Source organism: Ambystoma mexicanum, chromosome 4p (assembly GCF_040938575.1).
Source record: "Ambystoma mexicanum isolate Mex_15411 chromosome 4p, UKY_AmexF1_1, whole genome shotgun sequence".
Lineage (NCBI taxonomy): Eukaryota > Metazoa > Chordata > Amphibia > Caudata > Ambystomatidae > Ambystoma > Ambystoma mexicanum.
In genome coordinates this window covers 708,851,540-708,867,776 of record NC_090927.1, presented here as the reverse complement: position 1 = coordinate 708,867,776, position 16,237 = coordinate 708,851,540, and positions in this window count along the sequence as shown.

Below are 16,237 nucleotides of genomic sequence, written 5' to 3'. Positions count from 1 at the left end.
GGGTATATTCTAGTAGGGTCATTCTCTGTTGTTGTTGTTGAACATTATCCCCATGTTACCCCATCTCCTCCCTCCGGCACCTTCTCTTTCTCAATTATTGTGTCCCTACTTACCTCGCTGGTAGCCGCTACTTCTTCAAACATTCGCCACAAATCTAGTACTTCCCTTCTGTTCTGCAATTGTTTTCCCCTGTATTTCGTGAGCAAGTGTGTCCTGCTATCTGACGGTAGCTGTATGCTATGTTACCTTGTTCCCTGCCCTCAGCCTGATTATGCTATGCAGATTTAATGTGATTCTAGGACATCTAGGATTCTGCCTTTGCTGCTCACTGTGTTATATCCCAGCCACACTCCGCACTGCCCAGCCTATTGATCTAACAATTAGACTCAGCCTGTTGCATTCTGTACTGCTTTTGCTCAATGTGCCAGTCATTAGCAACTAGCTGCGCTGTACTTCGCACTGTTCCACCCTGATGCGCCTGACCTCCATTTTTTAGCTTTGTTGCGCTCTGCACTGTCTCACCTGATGTGCCTGACATTCGAAATTAGCTGTGCTGTATTCTGCATTGTTTTACCAGAGGTACCTGACATTCGAACTTAGCTGTGCTGTATTCTGCATTGTTTTACCTGAGTTACCTGATATTCGAATTTAGCTGTGCTGTATTCTGCATTGTTTTACCTGAGGTACCTGACATTCGAACTTAGCTGTGCTGTATTCTGCATTGTTTTACCCGAGGTGCCTGTCATTCGAATTTAGCTGTGCTGTATTCTGCATTGTTTTACCCGAGGTGCCTGACATTCGAATTTAGCTGTGCTGTGTTCTGCATTGTTTTACCCGAGGTACCTGACATTCGAACTTAGCTGTGCTGTATTCTGCATTGTTTTACCTGAGGTGCCTGACATTCGAATTTAGCTGTGCTGTATTCTGCATTGTTTTCCCTATGGTACCTGACATTCGAATTTAGCTGTGCTGTATTCTGCATTGTTTTCCCTGAGGTACCTGACATTCGAACTTAGCTGTGCTGTATTCTGCATTGTTTTACCTGACGTGCCTGACATTTGAATTTAGCTGTGCTGTATTCTGCATTGTTTTACCTGAGGTGTCTGACATTCGAATTTAGCTGTGCTGTATTCTGCATTGTTTTATCTGAGGTACCTGACATTCGAACCTAGCTGCGCTATACCTGCATTGCGCCACCCGATGTGCCTAATGTTAGATTTAATTTGTGCTGCATTCCTGCACTGCTTTACTTTGATGTAACTGATATCTGCACTACATAGCCTTAGAGCCTGCCGACCCAGCCTGCTGTACTCCGCTCTGCCCACTTAGTGACTGCTACATTGGCCTGGTGCCCTACTCCACTCTACTCTGGTACCATGTTACCACGCTCACCTGCTCTAAACCTCCTCTTCCGGCTATTAGAAACACTCCTCGTACTGGGGCTATCCACCTGTGCGCCTTACGCATCACCCCCTAGCATATTGGCACCCACCATTTTGTACACTGCAACCATGGCTCCTACCTACAGACTTGTTGACACTTGCACTAACGCTGCTCCCCAGCATCCCAATATCTACCTCAATGCACCAGCCCTATGGCTTGACCACTTCACTAAAAAACCTACACCCAATCAACCTTGCGCCACCGCCTTAAGAAACCTAAGACTAGGTTCTAGACTTATGGGCAAGACGGGTCACCCCTTGTACCCTAACGTATCTCAGAAAACTATGGAGCCCAGCTTGTCCCCACAAACCCTTACCTCAACTACGCCTCAAGGCCCACAGACTAACCTTGCCGCCTCAGGCAACACCAGTCAGATTAAGGCTAAACCCAGCAACGTTGGGCTGATTAAGGCCACCATGATTAACGCTCGGTCCCTGGCAGCCCACGCCTTGGACATTGCAGATCTCATCAAGACTCAGGAGCTTGACTTCATCGCCATCTCCGAAACTTGGCTGCTCCCCGCCTCTGGCCCAGATCTTTCACTGGCCATCCCACCAAATTATGCCATTACCAGATGCGACCGCACCACCAGAGGTGGAGGTATCGCATTCATCTACAAAAACTCACTAGGACTTACCGAGTATTAAGTTGGAAACCTCAGAGCTACTCTCGGTCAAACTCAGACTATCGGCCAACCAAACGGCCACTATCCATTTAATTTACAGACCACCTGGCCCCCCACCTCCTTCGTGGATGATATTGCCACTCTAGTACTTGACAAAGCAAAAACAAACTCTCAAATTATCATCCTTGGTGACCTTAATTTAGGTTACCAAGACCCTAACGACCCGGCGGCACTCGATCTTGCCAACACCTTAACAGATTTAGGTTTCTCTCACCACATACAAAAACCTACCCACAATAAAGGACGAGCCTTAGACTGGCTCAGTGACACCAACTGCAACATCCGCCTTCTCTCCAGCGCTCCTTGCGTTTGGTTGGATCACCACATCATCATCGTCAGCATTGAAGCAGCCTCACTACCAGCGCCTCTTGTCGCCCCAGCCACCCTTACTAGGAACAAAAAGAACACAACCACAGAAAAGCTGCTCCCTCTCATCCTCCCCACCCTCAATAATGCCACCGACTCCTGCTCTGACCCTACTATCTTAGCCAACATCTACAACCAGTCAGTTCTCACAGCCATAGATTCCATTGCCCCACTTAAACCCAGAAGACCCAAACAACATGCGCACCTAAACTCGTGGTTCACAACGCAACTCAGAGTGCTACGTAAAGAGAAACGTAATGCAGAGTCACGTTGGAAAAGTCACCATTCTGACACACACAAGGACAGCCTCATACTAGCCACCCTTAATTATAAAGAAGCTCTACTCCAGGCCAAAAAAGACTCATATAATAACCGCATTGCTTCAGCACAATCGAACACCAAGGAATTATTTAAAATTCTTAAGGAACTCGAGTCACCGGTAGCCCCCCTGATTCCTGTCCTAAAGATAGCAAATGGTGCACTAACATCCAGACAGCACTCCTAGGTAAAATTGCCACCCTTCAAACTAAAATCAGAGACAAACAAATGTCACTACAATTGGACCAACCACTGTTCACATCTACAACTAGCCCCCAACACCAAGCCAAACCATCAGTTAAACCATTCACCTTCTCCCCTCTTACTATCCCTGAAGTAGAAGGAATCATAAACAACCTTAAACCGTCCAACTGCAAGGCGACCCTTGCCCAGCCCCCATCATTAAGGAAGCCTCGCACCACCTTGCCCTTTCATTGCATCGTTCATAAATGCCTCTTTCAAAACGGGTATAGTCCCTGACAACCTCAAGGATGCGTGGGTAATCCCACTACTCAATAAACCATCCCTTGACCCTAACATCCCAACTAACTTCAGACCAATCACCACAGTCCCGTTCCTGCTTAAGATTCTTGATCGCACAGCTTACCTGCAGATCCAAGACTACCTTGAACCAAACCAAACTCCCGGGGCTAAGACAATCAGGCTTCAGCCGAAACATGGCACCGAATCAGCCCTGATCGACCTGAAAACTCAGATGGAGACACTAAAGGACAACGGGAAGCTTGCGCTACTCCTTCTCCTTGATCTCTCTGCGATCTGGTCAACCACCAAATACTTTGCCAACATCTCAAATCTGCTGCTCACTTTTCTGACTCTGCTAATGCCTGGATCCATTCATTCCTCAGCAACAGATATATCCGGGTATTCTCACCCTCAGCATCGGCAGACCCCTCTCCCATCCTCTGCGGCGTCCCTCAAGGCTCTTGTGTATCGCCTACATTGTATAATGTATTCACAAAGCCCCTCTTTGATATGCTTGACTATCTGGGTGTATCTTACACTAACTACGCAGACGACACCCAGATACTCATTCCCATTACTGGTGATTATACAGCCGACACCAAAGCCCTGAACGATGTCTACCTGGTCATTCAAGCATGGATGGCTCAACATGAGCTTTGCCTCAACGACGATAAGACGGAGCTCGTACTACTAGGATCCACTTATCGTCTTAACAAACTTAACCAAGCCTATAAGTCCTTCACGATTGACAGCAACGTCATTAAGGCCTCCAAAGACACCAAAACTTTAGACGTTTATCTGGACTCTACCCTCTCTCTGAACAGACAAACAAATGCTGTCAGGTCGGCCTCCACTTACACATGTAAACTCATCACTGCCTGCAGACCATTTCTAAACACACACTCACAACTGCACCACATTGGCCAGAACACTCATCATGTCCAAAATAGATTACTGTAGCGCTCTCTACCTAGGGACTAGCCAGACTAACTCAATAAACTCCAAACTATTCAAAATAATGCCATAAGGGCAGCTCTCAATATCCCTAGATGCTCCCACATCTCTACATTTAGATCTGACCTACGCTGGCTTCCGGTAAAACAAAGAATTGCCCTGAAAACGCTAGCCTTGACCCACAAATGCTGCCTGAACAATGATGCCCCACCCTATCTCACATCGCATCTTGCACTTCACTCCTCCTCCCGCCCCACTAGATCAGCCCAAGTTCATAGCTTAACCATGCCTAGATTCAAACTCCAAAAAGCGGGTGGCGTGAGTTTCCCTGTCCTAGCTTCCAAACTGTGGAATACCTTGCCAACCCACATAAGAACTGAACCTTCTTTCCTAATGTTCAAGAACAATGCCAAAGCTTGGCTGTTCACCCAGAAAGCTTAAGGTTCCCACTAGCCGGTCCATATCTGTAACATATCTTATCTGTATCTGTAACATACCTTATCTGTGTATATAGGCCTCATTGTATGGTTCACTACTTGTATTCTGTATTTATGTATTACCAGCAAATCTGGCCCTTTGTATATACTTTGTTGTAACCTGTACTTAAGATTATGCGCCCGGTTGCCCAAGGGCCTGGTGCGCTTTACAAATAAACAAACTTCAAACTTCAAACTTCAAGTGTGTGGATACTAGATCCAATATCCTCTTGTCAAAGGACCCTCCATCTGGCCATATAGGTGTTACGCTGCCTCCTTTTATTTCCACCACCCACTGATCATGATATTTCTGTATTTTCTCACTATACAAAGGGAGATGCTGACAAATGTGTGCTAATGGTGTTTCCCCCTCCACCCCCAATAATGGCCTCTTTGGTCTCTTATTTGTGGTCGCTTCGCTTCCTGAGTATAAATACACAGTCAATCAGTTGACAATCTCCATTCTGTGACACCTCTATTCAACCTTGTTTTAACCTTTGACGGCAACAATATTTCATCAACCTTTTTACTTACACCACCTTGCTGGAATCACAAATTATTTCAAAAGAAATATTCATTATTTGCCAATATTCATTATTTTTGACATATTACTCACACACTTCATTGCCAATTTTCCTGATCAACCTTAATTCTTTTCGGTACATAGATACATAGGCACTTAGTAACAGAACAACATGTAACAATGTCGCACATAAACATAGGGTATCCACGTACTGGACCATAAGGGTGGTCAAATACCCAAATCTTCCCTTGGATATTGTGTCTTCACGTTAGGATTTGGGCAATTTTATGAATAATAGTTCCTTAAAAAACAAAAAGGTTTTGGAAACACTTCTGTTGTTTTGTCATAAAAGGCTGTCCTCAAGATGAAGCAACATTGACTTTATTATGTTTTCCCTTGAGGGCAGGTTCTTTCTTTAATAGACCCCCCCCCTTATCCCTGATTAATGTATTTTCTGGGAGGTGGGTATATTTCGTATATCTGGGACCTACAGTCCTCGCGTCAGCTTCTTTTTTTATTTCTGTTTTGTTTTATTCTTTTGTCTTGTTGTTGTTAATATAGAAGGTTTTTCCTATATTTCTGTATGTTTTATACACATTAATGATCCTTGATCAGTCCTTATCTTCATTAGGGTTGATCGTACTGTATTCTGACATATTGCGTTCAAGTATGTAGGTACAGTGTTGTGATGAGCAGTGATCAATAATATAGCCGACTCAGGAAGTTGACAAAAAGGAAGACTGTTTTAATATCAATTTTCTAAAACAGGAAGCATAACGAACATCAACGCAATCGCTCGATCCTCTTAGTCAATGCAAATGCATTTAAGAAAAACAGAACATTTATAAGCAATATTCATCATCAATGACGTTAACCTACGTATGTGCTAATGTCATCCTACGTGGCAAACTACAAACACTTATAAGCATGAGTGATTGGCTCTTAGTGAACATCTAAGTATATGATCCATACTAGTCTAAAAAAGTGTAACTATGTGATTGGTTACTTAACATCAGGTGGGGCAGCTAAACCCTTCTCTAAAAATGACCATTATGAATGTCACTAAAAATACAACGTCCCTTTGGTTTACACACTATCGGACCCCTACATACACAGTCTGCATTCCTGCGTAGGTGTAACCATCTCGTTCATCCAACTTCATGCCTCGCCTTCGGAAATACACTTGTAATTCAATTTTGCTTTTTAACTGCGACACGAAATGAGGCCTTCTTTGCTACGGTCCAAGCTGCTATAATACATTTAGTGGAAACATCCATAGTTCTCTTATTCCTACATATATACGTTGGTGCTTGCCGCAATCTATTCACTATAAGCTTAAAGCTAGCTTCACGATTACTTTGCTGCTTATGTTTCTTTTGCTTCTGTCTACGTGTAAAATAACTTGATATCTTCATCTGTTTCTGTCGCACAAGCTTCTTCACCTTGAGCCCAAGATGTCCCTTATCCTTATTACTTTCTTGATGCCTTATTGAATATCTGCATTCTCTGGTCACTGCATCTCTTTTATGTATGTCATCTTCAGCTCCATGTAATATATACTGGCAATGGTAAGTGACAATACCATTCATCCTTGCCACTTATTGGCTCTGCTTCTTCACGGATTTCATTCAAATGGCCATCATATTTCTTTGTATACAGATAGGGTTTTCTCAATAGGTACCTTGGCTCCCAGATTCTCTGAGGTACTGACCCTTTCACTGGTACTGGACTGAGTCTATATTCTGCTCTTTGTCGATTCAACTGTTCTGTATACGTCACATACTCTGGTTTCCAGCATACAGGTAAAAGGGGCGGGTCAGTTGAGGTGGGGGTACTTGGCTCCTCCTCTACACTCCCCCCTCTGGGTGATTCATCAACCACTCCCACATCATCCTTCACATCCAGACAGTTTGGCCTGAAGAACAGCTTCTTTAGGACCAATTTCCTTATGACTCCCTTCAGGCACCTGTTGTTTTCACATGCTGATCTTTGTTCCATCTCATAAGATCACATTGTCCACTTGGACTGCAGTAGATCCATCGTTACCACATACTTCTTCTGATTCTTTGGATAGAGGAACTTTGTCCCCTCAGGTGCATGGATACTAGCCTTCACAAAGTCTCTGATTTCTTCATCTGTCAGGTGTTTGGGCTTCCATCCTGATTCAACATCGATCGTAATGTTCATCCATACGGCTTTCTTTGCTGTCTTCTTGCATTGTGAGATTATTATCTTGATCATACAAAATCCAAGCAATATCATCACTATCAGGGTTCCAAGGAACTTGAAAATGTCTGCCATTCATTGTGGAACCCAAGAGAAGAGTGATTCAAACCAACTGTCATCAGCAATGTCTTGCACTTCATCTATCATCTGGCCAGGAAGTTTCGTCAGCATGTCTATGGCCTCTGTCAAGGTTCCATTCTCGTCATCATGAGAAGGTATAAATGTGCAACATGATTCTCCGATTTTTGCACAAACACCTCCATCTATTGCTGCAATCGTATCCAAGACGTATCTGTTGTGAAGAGTCATCATTCTTATTGCGTGTTCATTGTCTGGAGCAATTCCCATCTGGTAATCTGGAGCCACTTGGTGTTTGCTCCAACCTGGATACTTGGCATGAAGATCAATGTGAACACAGATAAGGTCTGGCTGAACAGCCTATGCTCCCAGGGTATGGCATCAAAAGCTTCTGTTGAATTAGCTGAGAAATATTCTTAGCTCCCCCTCTACAAGCCAGAGCGAGGGAGACTCCTGCTTCTGTGGGATCGCCTTGACTCCAGTAAAGAGGAAAGCCAAGTGGGTCATTACAGTCGGTGAGTCGAGGAGAGAGCCGGTAAGAACCGGGCTGTGGTGAATGAAAGTCGTATAGTGGCAAAGTGAGAGAAGTTCAAAGAACTGTAACATTGTAAAGGGGAGACCAGCTGCAAAAGGGGAACGGTATCATGTGGGTGCTGCTTTGAGAAACTCTGGTCAATCCCCTTCTGAGTGAAACTACAGATACCAGAAGGCTATAGAAGAGCCTCCAAGATAGGTCAAAATGGTCATACAGGAGGTCAAGCAAAATCTCTGTACAGTCGAAAGTCTTTGACCTAAGAACTATAAAGAAAGCAAGGGAAGTGAATCCCACCACATGAGAAAGCAAGTGAAGTGAATCCGCAAACATTGAAAGTGAATGTGAAGATGGCAAGAGTGAACCCGGAAGATGGATGCTGACAAGAAGGAGGCAAGTCTAAAGTCCCAGGAAACAGTGTGTTGACAAGAGTGAACACAGCTGAGGGATGTTGACTGGAACTATTTAGAAAGACATTAAGATTTGTGAAGGAAGGAAAGGCCATAGTGAACCCAGTGGAAGGAGGTTGAAAGGAAGAAGGTTCTGCGGCCGTAAGAGAGGATCCCAGGGGTGAATCCATCACCCAAGAAAAGCCATAGTGAACCCGGTGGAGGGAGGCTGAAAGCAGAGAGGGGTCTGCGCCCGGAAGAGGGGGACCAAGGAGTGAATCCAGCACCCATGAAATACGTAGAACAGAACTTTGTGTTTGTCAGTTAGTTGTTTTTGTAAACCTATCAGGCCCTCGGAACCAGGACACCACAACCACTGAAGGTCTTGATATCGATAGGAACTGTTTTAGGAACCAACCCCTCAGGAGAGAGATCCAGAGGGTAAAAAGCTATCACACAACGCCACAAGAAACAAGGTTCAGCACCCGGAAGAGGGGAACCCAGGGGTGAAGAATCCTCACCCTAAGTAAAACCAGGAAACAAACTTTCATTTTGTAGAAGGAAATTTTGTTTAGTTATTTTAATACGTTTCTTAGTATAGGCCCTTTTTATTTGACACAACGCCACTGGGAATGCCTTATTTTCATTTGATGGTCAACGCATGCTCCCATCTTAGATTTAGGTTTAGATTAGGCATTTTTCCAACCTGCATACAGTTTAATAAACACCCTTGAACTGTGATCACTTGTGTCTGTCTTTACTGTTGCCACCATGAGTTCCTTACAGATCCTCTTCATCAATATGATTTTACACATTTTTGTCTACCAACCAGCCATAGGCGTGCCCTCTGGGATTTTCCAGAACTTTGCCAGTCACACGGGTTTAGGTCAGGAGTTGTGTCATCAGATTTGCTTGTAATCCTGACCTCGGGTAATGTCCTCATCATCTGTAGCTCCTAGAATGGGCACAAATGTATCTATAGGGAGTTGCATCCCACAGTTGGGCAGTATTCTGGCGGTAAATCTGCTGAAATACCACCCAGCTGAATTACTGTTACTGCCACTTGGTCCGGCGGAATTACCAGTGGATTACAAGTGGCAGTGGTGGTGTAAATCCCCATTTCTTTTCAGCCCATAGGGCTCTATGGGGCTTTTTTGGTGGAATTACTGTGGCAGTAATTCTGCCACAGTAATTCCATTGATTTTGCTGAGTTTTCATGATGCTGGAGGTAAATCCTCCACTCCAGGGCCACACTTGTAGTATGGCAGAGGGGGAATATTGGCGGTAGTTCAGTTACCATCAATTTTTTACCGCTCTGCCATACTCGTAATGAGGCCTATTATATATTTTATGTTGACAAGGATTTCTTTCCAGTATGTTTGTATTTTTGCACATAGCCACCACATGTGGATCATATCTTCTGTTCTCCTACATCTCCACCAGCATACTTTCTGCGATTTGGGGTAGATTTTATGTGGCTGTTGGGGTGTCATATATCATAAAAGTAGCATACTTTGTATGTGCATTCATTTAAAGACGTGTATTTAGAGGTTCTTTGCGACCAGTCCCAGATTTTGCACCATGTGCTTATTGGAATCTGTTTCCCCATTTCCAGTTCCCATTTTGCCAAATAGGGAGGATTTTGGTAATATATTCTGAGTCTAGCAGCTTTTTGCCTCTGGGATCTTTTCTTAGCTTCTGTGCTTTTAGCTACCACTTTTCTCGGCCCGTGGGGTCGTAGTGCCTGCTTCCCTCACTGCTCGGCTGGTTATCCAATTTCTCAGTTGTATGTACCTAAATCTTTCACTCTCTGGTAATTGGAAGTGTTCTTTGCATTTAACAAACAAAAGAGGGTGGGGGGTATCACCCTAGTAATAATTTGCCCAGGTTCAAGGATTCATCTCTCTCTCAACTTGTGTATGAGTTTCTAATGATGACATGGGTGACATCAGAATTTTGTGTTATGGGGGAAATGGACTTAAGCTCATTGTAGATAAGCTGCTGCCTAATATTCAAGAGGGTTTCATGATGCTGATAGTAGATTCCCCACTGTAGATCTCGCTCCTTTAGACAAAAATGACAGATGGGCCAAAGGCACAACAGATCTACCCTACCTCTTACCACCCTGATGAGTTGCCCACACCATTATATAGCTAATTTGGCTGGCATCAAGTATCTTTGTAAGCTTGTACTCCCCAGGCCCCCTTGTGAGGTAGAATGCTGGAGGATGTTACAGATAGTTTCTCTGCCCAAATGAATGTATAGATTGCTGTTTGTAGTTGCTTAATAGCTTTGGTTGGGATCTGTATAGGCAGTGCTTGGAACACATGCAATGACTTTGGAAATAGGATCCTTTTTGCGTACCAGCCATGATATTTCTTTGATTTCTTTTAGTGTTCCTTGCACTTAGCACATAGGTCACGGATATTTGCTTTGTGCAGACTCTCAGAATTTGGTGTGATTTTCATTTTCAGGTAGTGTCAGGAAGTGTCCACTTGAATAGGAGTTTCTCTTGCATCACATTTATTGTTTCAAGGGGTTCAGTAATGGTTATGCCAACCGATTTAGCCATATTAATTTTAGAACTGGAAATGTCTCTCTAAGATAGTCACTGTAGGGGTTTTGGTTGGAGACTTATTTCTTGGGTAAAAATCCTCACTGTCCCTATTTCTACAAGTGGGTTCCCTGCCTCGAACCTAAAATGAAAGGAATTTTCAGAATGTCTGTCAAATCAAAGTTCCACATTCCTGTGTCAAATCCTACTCTAACCCTCACACTAAAGAGTAAACTAACAAAAGGTTCTTCATCTAGGAGCAGGGTCCCCCTCGCCTGGTTCTTCAACAGTGTCCCACACTTGTTCTTTATCAATAGAAAAGGCCAGGGGGAATGACTTCCTTCCCTTGGCTCACGGGTTTCACCCAGTTTTTCATTCAACGCCCACGAGAATGACTCTCTCTCCTAGGGTGCAATTTTGTAGTTCCATATAGAACCAGGGGAATGACTCCCTTCACCTGGTGCTACTTGTATACAATCAAATACAATGCCAGGGGGATGACTTCCTTCCCCTGACGTCTTCAACTCAGATTCTTCTCCGGTATCAGGAGAATGATTCCCTTCTTCTGATATTGCTTGTTTCTTTTCCCAAATATGATGGGGGAGGATAGCTTGTACATCTGACTTCTCTTTAGGCCCCTGACCCTCCCATGATGGTCAGTGTTCTCCCCACTGAGATGAAGGGGAGTTCCTTGGATGCCCTCTTGGCTTTCTGTAGGGTCCCAGACCCTTCTCTGGGGGTCAGTAGTCTGAGACAATCAGGAGTTCCTCGGATACACTGTATCCTTTCCACGGGGTCAAATACCCTCTTTGGCCCTTCTTTGAACCCTGCAACCCTTGTGGTAGACTTTAGAGACCCTTATACTCTGCCTGTGGCCCTGCCTGCCCACTCGTACTTCCGTTACCTTCAGGCAACTCCTCATACGGCGGTGGCTCTTCCTGGCACTGGAGTCGGTCTCAGTCTGCCTCCTGCGGTCATCTGCTTCAGCGTTCCATGTGCTTCCACGCTTCGTGGTTTGGCTCCTTGCAGTGCCGGTACTGTTGGGGTACTGCACTGTCCACCTCCCCCTGGAGGCCCTACTACTGCCTCGCCTGATCGCTGCTCGGCCCGCTGACGTTGGACCTTGGAGCACCGCCGTCTGCTTTCCACTGGTGTCTTCTGCTCTCCGGTCTTCGCAGAGCCTCTGCTCCGCATCCAAACAGCTTTCTCGCCTGCTGCTGCTTCAGGGCTGGCTTGACAATGTGCTATGTCCTTCTTGGGTTTATAACTTCGGTTGATGTCCATTCCCTCGGTTGATGTCCATTCCCTATAGGAAGGCTAGTATGCTGTTCGCAGTTCCATTGATCCATCATCATGTCTCCGCGCATCATCCTAGGGCCAGTACTTGAGAAAAAAAGGTTCTTGAGAAAAAGGTATTCTTCAAGTTGTTCATCCTCTTCTTCTTCCCAGAATGTTTAAAAGAAAAGAACCTATCTTGGATTTAGTACTATAACACATAGTTGTATGTTCAATAAGAGTTTGTGAGGTGTTATGATCCATGTGGTGACTGTGTAATTGAATACTGGGGATGTGACTATAGAGCCTGTACCCTAGTTGGTTGTCCCTGTCTCCAGCTGGACTATTGGGGAGTGACCTAGCCTTATGAGAAGGGGCTTCCACCTCGGGAGAAGTGACAACACCTAGTGATTTGTCACAGTAAACACATGCATTTGCATGTGGTGGCAAACAAAGCTCCTCTCTGAACTGATGTCTTTAGGTAATTAATGTGTTTCTTGTCAGGAGAATACGAAAGAGTTAAGTGAATATAAGTTAATGTCACTTCAATTGGATAATTTGCAGCAGCAACAACAGCAGCAGGGGTGGGGCGGACTGTGTTTGTGAATGTTGGCAGCGGGTGACCAGCAGATCTAAGAGGAACTGGGCGACCAAAGAGCAGAGATAAAGGTTGTGTAGGTGAGTCCCTTGACCTACATTGCAATCAGAATGTGTTTATGACATATAATACTGCATGTCACTATTGTAAGCAGGAGGGGCATTGGAAATTCAAGTGACTGTATTTTTTCACATTGTATACATTTAACAATGATTGAACTGCATAACAATTCAAGGCAAGCTGTGTATGCTTTAAACCTGTGTTCAGTAGTTAAAGCCCAATTGATCTGGGCGACCAAACGAGATCACTACACCCATACACTCAATAAATCACATAGCAGATACAACTCTGGTAGGGTTTCGCAAATAAATTTTAGTTTTCAAAACAGGTGATTTGATACAAAAATTAGTGACAAATCAATATAACACTGGACAAAAGGTGTAGCAACTGTACAAGTGGTACATAATACCAACGAACATTCTTGTCAATACATTTTGTGCAAGACAAACATAGAGCAAAAAAGGTCCCACACAGTCTTATGGGATCATGCAATCATATTAGAAAAAACAAGTTGATTTAAGCAACTGAAAACAGTAACAGTGTTGGCATTAAACACTGGGGAAAGGAATGTCGACACAGGTGTGCCACTGTTAGCTGGTCCAGTGTGCTTAGAGTAGGGTGGCCTTCATCAGGACAAGCAAAAGAGTTTGGTGGTGGAATATTGAATGTAGAATCTTGTCTTGGTCTGCCAAGGAAATGAACAGAGCAGAGTGTGTAAGGGCATATGTGGTCATTTTGGTCAAATTATTTTAAATTATTTTAAATGAGATGCCCCTCCTACGGAGGGAGGTGGTTTTCTTGCAGTGTATTGCTTGTTCAACACTGTTTTTGTGGGAATTTACTCCGGAATTAATGGTGGGTTCAGATCAAGGTGCAACGGTAAAATACTTCGAAGCTTGATCTTGTCGCTAAAGGAATAGCTAGAAAACAACAATAATATCGATGATTTCAGGGTGGTGTTCCCGATAGCTATAAGTGAGCCCCTGTTAGTATTCAATAGGAACTGGGGCCCTGCATAAGTAATTAAGTGGTCAAATAATGTATTCATGGTTGGAGTGCAATACCCATGATATTAGGAAGGTCTGAGCATGTACCCTTACACACATATGCCAAGACAGGATTCTACATTCAATGTTCCACCACCAAACTCTTTCGCTTGTCCTGTTGAAGGCCACCCTACTCTAAGCACACTAGACCAGCTACCAGTGGCCGAAACACACCTGTGTCGACATTCCTTTCCCCAGTGTTTAATGCCAGCAATGTTACTGTTTTCAGTTGTTTAAATCAACTTGTTTTTCCGAATTAGATTGCATGATCTCACAAGACTGTGTGTGACCTTTTTTCTCTGTGTTTGTCTTGCACAAAATGTATTGACAACAATGTTTGTTGAGTTTATATACCGCGTGCACAGTTGCTACACCTGCTGTCCTGTGTAATATTGATTTGTCACTCATTTTTGTATCAAATCTCCTATTTTGAAAACTGAAATTCATTTGTGAATCTCTACCAGAGTGGCACCGATTTATTGAAAGTATGGGCGTCGTGATCTCGTTTGGTCGCCCTGATCAATTGTGCTTTCACTACTTCACTAACCTGGGTAGATCAGGGAATTGCCAGGTGCCCTATTGACTACACCATTGAGCCTTTGTTCATTCATGCCTAATAACGTCGACAAGTTTTAACAAACATATAGAGAGATGTATACCAACATGCGCGAGTTCAGACCTTTTGAGTTTGGCATGTCTTACTTGCAAGCACAGGTAATACTACTAATCATTTAAAACCCTCTTCAATTGCATTTTTCTCTGGTGAGTTAAACACGAGTCAGCTACAAATGAACATATGGAAAGTGGTTACATAACCAAAAATATCTGTTACATTTAAACTACATGTTTTTCTATGCATGAACAACTACAATAGGTTTCATTTACATCTTGTTTTGCTTATTTATTCAGTACAATGTTAAACATTGCCATTGTGAAAGGCTAGAACAGGAGCGTGTTAAACAACTATTATCTGTTTCTCTCATTTTATTCTGAAACAGAACTCAGAATTCAAAAACAGTGCGAAGCACTATTTTATAAAACACAATGGTCCACAATGCAGATTCAACAGGGCAGGCAAAAAGTGGTGTCATTTCATTGCTGCCACTTTTTGTGGCAGTAACAGAATGAACACTGCTCTTCCCACGCTGCCGAATTATACTTTTGGAGGCAAAGTGGAAGGTTTACCTCCAGCAACAAGCTGGTAAATCCGCCGGCAGTAAATCTGCCAAAAATCCCTATAGACCTATTGGGTCTCATTACAATGTTGGCGGTAGCTTACCGGCACGGCTGTCGCTGGAGTCGTTTTTTTACCGGCACCCGGCAATGGGGATGTACAGGGGCATTCCAGCCCCAGCAGACCTGGTACATCCCCATTGCCAGGTGCCGGTAATAATGACCCCCCATTCCCATTTGAGTCTCAAAGCGCTCAATGGGAATGGGGAGGTCGGATGCACCGGTACCATTCGTGAATGGTGCCGGTGCATCTGACATGCTGTGCTCGCGGGTGCCGGTATGCCCACCAGGTCAGACCTGATGGGTGGAAAGGCACCTGTAAGCAGAACTCGTAGTTTGCCTGTCCGTAATAACGGCGCCGGTAGCTTACCCACACTGTTACTACCGGACCGGCAAACTTGTAATGAGGTCCATAGACTCCAAAAATGAAATGAGGAATTACACCACCCGACCACGAATTGTTATCCCATGATAAACCCTCGGGACCAAGTGGCAGTAACATTAATCGTGATTGGCTGTAACTCAGCAGATTTACCACCTAATTACCACCAAACACGTAATGAAGCCCAATGCATTGTTTAACTGCCATGGGTTTTCCCCCCAGTGCCAAGTCCTTTTTTGGAGATTTCAGTATTTCCCCATGCAAAGCCTTCTAACATTTACTCCTTCATTAACCACTTAAGTGCCAAGGACGAGCTATCTCGTCCTTGGCACTGGGGAGGTAATCCCAAGGACGAGATACCTCGTCCTTGGAACTTAAAGGTTAAAGCATGTCCTTGGAAAAGAACAAAACACTTTTCACATCAGCTGAAATTCTGCATTCTTAGAAATTCCGTGGAATGTAATTCATTTTTTCAGCCTTTTTTAAATTAACATTGGGACAATTCATAGGTGAGCAGTGTTTTTCAATGCCATGTAGTTGGCACACTCATTTTCAGAAGATAGTGTTCTATGGGAAAATAGCGCTTGGCTTTCTTTCTCTTTGGAGTCAAGGTTGG